The 5,750-nt window shown below is 26.5% G+C and overlaps 1 protein-coding gene across 1 annotated transcript in view; it reads right to left on the minus strand.

Annotated features, from left to right (window-relative positions):
- The window catches only part of LOC100160617 (receptor-type guanylate cyclase Gyc76C), a 64,133-nt gene extending 58,992 nt beyond the window's left edge, over positions 1–5,141 (minus strand). The window contains exon 1 of the mRNA XM_029490993.1: positions 5,124–5,141. The gene's annotated coding sequence lies outside the window, so the exon portion shown is untranslated. The remainder of the gene's footprint in view (positions 1–5,123) is intronic.
- Positions 5,142–5,750: the final 609 nt, after the last annotated feature.

A 5,750-nucleotide genomic window follows, 5' to 3' on the forward strand; every position in this document is an offset into this window, starting at 1 on the left:
GATAATAGACTTCTGCGAATCATAATTTTTATTCCGGGAAGCGGAAAAGTTAAGATACATTTTGAACACCATACACCGAATATTAAATAACGAATTGTACAAAGTTCGAGTCATTAAAGGTTGGTACATTTAACGGGCAACAAAGTGCACGGGATCAGCTAGTATAATATGTAATAATGTATTATTAGTTGTATTTTAGTCTTTAGAGACTTAATAGTTCTTATAATGATAATAGTAATAGTACCTACCTATACAATATAGTAGTATAATATTATACATAATATTATATTAATGATTAATGATTGAATATAGTACGACAAAATGTCCATATACATAAATACATATTAATACAATATAATATTATAAAATAAGCATTGGATTTAGTGAAAATCAAAAGAATTAGTAGCACTAGCCAAAAAGAGTAAACGGCCCGTAATATTAGTGTTGACCGTTGACCAATATCGATCGTCGTACAAAAAATAATAATAATATAATACAATATTTTATCATTGTCGGATTGACAGGTTGAGGCGTGAAAATTGGGTAATCGGCATTATACATCGTATTATCGGTTATGTGACACCCGTATTTTTTAAATCTAATTTGGAATTCCGGACGCTCGCGTGTTTATTATTGTTTATTTGCCGAGTGCCGCCGACATGTCGTTATAGACGAATAAAAAAAACACAAAAAAAAAACGAAAGTCGTTAAAAAACAATAATATAACTATGCGATTGTAAACTATAATAGTAGAGCGCTAATAACTATAACGATATTATATTAAAGACCGACGACCTGAGAAGTAATGACTAATGGGTGATGATGGGTGGTGTGGAGGTCAGGAGGACCGATGATCAGCTGACTCTCGAACGGTGTCAACAATACTGTCTGTCGTCAGTATTATAATAATTTATATGTTCACACAATACGCTGATTGATATATATATATACTTATTAAATCAGACACGTGTGTGTGACAACTATATTATAATATAATACGATTATAATAGTAGTTAAATATAATATAATGTTCGTGACGAGTTTGTTTAATTGTGTATCTCGCATTAATATCAAATAGGCATACATTAAACTAGGTACAACATAATTTGAAATTATAAATCATAATCTAAATAAAAGCGGTTTGTTTTAATTAAAAACAAATAAAATCAAAAAATGATGTTGAATCGTACGCGCGAATAGGTATGTGGCAAACAGAACGTGGTAAGATCTATATACCTATGTATAAATTTAAAACAATTTAACGTGACAATAAGTAGTTATTTCGTGTACTGTCGTTTTCTATAACATTTTAAAGTGGACCGAATTTCTCCATTTATATTACTTCTCTTTGTGAGTTCTATACCTAATTTCTATCTGTAGGTGGTGGATCTCTCTAATCTCTTCTCATAGTACCTGTACGATTATTGTCGATTAGTCGTATGTATTATAATTTGCTCTTATTGTGATGAGGCATACGAAGATTGTTAATGTTATTTTATTATTTAAAATATATATGTATAATACGTAAACACAATAATAGGCATCTACAGTTTAAAAGTTAATGATCTTAATATCACTACATATATATAGGTATCAATGTATCATTATAATTTATATCAGTGTATCAATATATTATATGAACATAATCATTATGGTTATTGAAACAATAACGATAATCGATGACCTATGATTTTTACTACCTAATATAATATACAAATTTAAGCTATGTATACAGGATGATTAATCTAGCATGTTCATCAATAGGCAACAGAGTTGTTGAAATGTTTTTTAAATTTTTACCTACTTAAAAACCATGATTTAAAATTCTTGAGATTTTTTGTTCTATATACTTAAGGAGTCTCCTGTGGAGATACAAACTTCCGTTCAGAAAACCCCCATTTTCTACTGAAAATTATTTAGCGGAAAATTTTTCTGAAAATGTTGAAGAATGAAAATATAAATTCGATCGAGTAAATAAATAAGTTATTCAACTTTGTATACTATAATAGGATTAAATGTTCATTAAAATGGGTTTGGATAAAATATGAGGGTTTGGACGGTTTGGTGATTTGTACATTTTAATATTTAGGTTTTTTAAAAATGTATAATACATACTAGATCTTATGTTATATGTATTTTATTTTTTTGTGGGATATTTTTGAAAACTATTATAAACACTTTAACAGTTGAAAAATACTCGTTTGAATTTTGAACTAGGTACATCAAAATTTAAAAAAGAATGATCCACTAAATAGTTTACAGTAAAAAAGAGGTTCTCAATTGTAAAACCAGTAGATTCTATCGCCACACGATACTCTCGAATAGTACAAAAGTCTTAAGAAATTGAAAAATATGGTTTTTGTATGCTTAGATATTCCAAATATCTGCAGAATTTTAATAAATTCATTATTAACGGAATGGGGGATGACCATGCGTGATGCAACACTCGGTACATAGCTATATTATTATAATATTATGGATACATCTCCTCAGTTAATTTATGGCTTGTTTGTTTTTATTTACTCAGTTGTTTTTGAATAAAATAACGCACATGTTTGAATTTTTTTTATTAAATATTATTATTATATCAACATATACGCCATAAAAATATATTTATTTCACACGGTAGCTACTATAGCTACCTATACGTGACATGTTTACCTACTCGTTGCATAGTTGTTATAAATAATTAAGTAAATAGTTAAAAAAAATGCAGCAATTTAAAATGTTATCATTTCCGTATATTACTGCACCAGATTGTAAGGAATTAATAAAATTAATATTATTATCTTACACATTACGTAATATTATATTAATGTAATCTTAATCTTAATAGATATTGCAATACAACCTAAAATGCACTAACTCACAAATATTTTCCGTGAACAAATCACGAGCCTATTAGGTGGGCCCTTGATATTTTTTTGGATGCAAATTGAACAATTAATTTTAAAGCATCGATTTTATGAAAGTGAATTTAATCAAAATATTATGTTTTAGATTCCGAGTGATGAATGTATTCATTTTACATCGATGTGTTTTTTTAAAAATTTTATTTTTGTATTTATCCACGATTATTAGATAATCGAAATAATGCTTTGATTCTCAACTTCTGCAGTATCTTTTTCGGTGGAAAAATTAATTTAGTTGGTGCATTAAGGAGGTAAAAATTTAAAATTCTCGGTAACCGTAGCTTTCAAAAGTGCCGGAAAAACAAAAAAACAATTAAAAAAATAAAATCGGTTTTCAAAAAAATCAATTTTGGTTTTTTTGGTGTAACTCTACAAAAAAATAACTGCACCTACATGCATAACTTTTTGACTTGAGTTGAGTTATTTATAAGCAAATGAAATTTTCGATTATTATTAGTTTTTTTTTTAAATTAATATCCATTAAACAATTTTTACCCTGTCAAAAAACTTTAAAATGTAATACGAGGATCCCCGAACATGTTCGTTACTGGAAATTAAAAAAAAATTTGAACTTAAATCCACAGTAGTTTTCTATGAGCGTATGAAGTTAGAATTTTGACAAAATCCGTAAAAATCACGAACATTTGCAAATTATTTTGAATTAACAGCCAATGGCCACCGCTGCCGAGGCTTATTCTAATAAAAAAAAAAAAAATATTTTGAATTATAAGTTCATTACTTTTATTTCTAAGATTTGTAAATTTAATACGAGATTCCTCATAAGTTTGTCTACCTTTATCAAAAAAAAAAAAACTCTACCGGAATGTCAAATTAAATATTTATAAGCGTTTGAAGTTCAAATTTTTATAACATTGTATATTCCTCGATTTCTCATAATTGATTTTCTTATTTTATTGCAATTCAAAAATGAATAACCGTAGATACTTGAAATTTACAACAAATTTTTATTTTATCATTTTTTATACCTGATAAATTTTTCAAAAAAATTGACTTGTTTTGAGCTGTTTACGGACATTTATAATTTTAAATTTTTTAAATTTTTTTCTTTCTATAAATATCAATAAAATTTCATTTGGTGGGTCAAAAAGCTTGAAAATGTTATACAAGACTCTTCGATAAATGTTACAATATCAGTTAAAAGTATTAAAAATACATAGGCAAAATGTTTGTTTATTAGCATTTAAATTTCCAATCGTGACAAACCTTATCAAATTGAAAATTAATAAGTTATTTTGCAGTTAAAAAATGTTCAATTTTTAAAGTTGAAAAATTATAACAAGTTTCCACGTAAGTAATTCATAATGTAAAAAAAAATCTAAAAAATCTATAAACACAGTTTCTTCAATTGTTATTTTAATTTTACATTTGAACGAAATTAGATATTTAAACGAAGAATAGGTAACAATTTAATTTTTGTATTATAATTTAAAAAATTAAAAATATTGTTTGCGTGTACTTTAACCTTCTAAATTATATTATTAAATACAAATATGATGTTATACAAATAATATTAATTCAACTTACCGGCTACCGTATTGATATAAATATAAAATAACCAGTAAACAGTATAAATATTTTAATATAAAATATCCTATGCTGACAAACCGTCTCCGCTCAGAATCGTTATTCGTATACAAATGATATTATATCATTGAATTCAAAGTTCATAGCAACCATAAAAGTGACCCACTTGTAACCTACTGTACACCAGAGCGACACTCACCCACTTTTTAATTTTCTTATTTTTTTGTTTTAAATAATAGGTAAGCACTAAGTATATCTGTTAACAAATCGTATTTTTGATTATGAATCATGATGTTAACACTCAAGTTCATAATATTATCCACCTTCTAAGATATAATTTATAATTAATAATTAACAGATGTCCGAAAGTGTTGGTTTTGTGGAATCTACATCAATGCTTCAAAATGTGGAATTCCACAGATTACAATAAGAGTAATTTAGTCTTATGAAACTTCTTAAAAATAAAATACTTATAAAATCGATTATTTAAAGTTGTAATATAAATCTAATAGCAACTACCCAATAAGGTTATAATAAATAAATAAAACATTATAATATTGTTACCTACTTATATAATTTGAGGTAGGTACTATAGGCACTATAATGTATAATAAACGTTTTAATAATGTGATAATTTTACCAATTAAAAATAATAAAAAATCTCACCCGATTGATTATTTAGACATGCATTTTTAGAATTTCTAAGCAATGAATAAGAAAATTCGGAAAACTGCAAAGTATAGAAAATTTAACTTTGACATGTTTATCTACATCTACACTTATTATATAAAATGGTAAGGGTTTTCTTGGATCGCGCTAACCGAGAAAACTAATGAACCGATTTGGCTGAAATTTTTTACTGTTATACTTGTCAGTCTGCTGGAGGTCATAGTACCATTTTTGTTTAGAAAAATCCACCAGAAAAGTAGGAAATATGGATGTCAAAAATACAGCAGTGGCGCCATCTGTCCAGAAAAAAAAACTATAAAATAAAAAATTTAGTTTATTGTTGCAGATTAAAATAATAATAGTGTATTATAATGGTTGCTATTGGTTAATCGGGCATGTTTGTTGATTTGTATTATTATTTTTTATCAATATATATACATATAGGTATGTATAAATGAATGTTTATGTGTATATTAGACCTCTGAGAAGAAGTTAGATTAATTTAAAATAGGTAAAATTTGGTTTCTTCTTATTCATCGGATTTTAGTACGGTTAGCTTAGGTTAGGATTTTGTATTAGTTGGTTATATTATTCCATCGTAGGTGGAATTAAGTAAAAATGACA

The sequence above is a fragment of the Acyrthosiphon pisum genome, chromosome A2, assembly GCF_005508785.2.
Source record: "Acyrthosiphon pisum isolate AL4f chromosome A2, pea_aphid_22Mar2018_4r6ur, whole genome shotgun sequence".
In the NCBI taxonomy this organism is placed as follows: Eukaryota; Metazoa; Arthropoda; class Insecta; order Hemiptera; family Aphididae; genus Acyrthosiphon; species Acyrthosiphon pisum.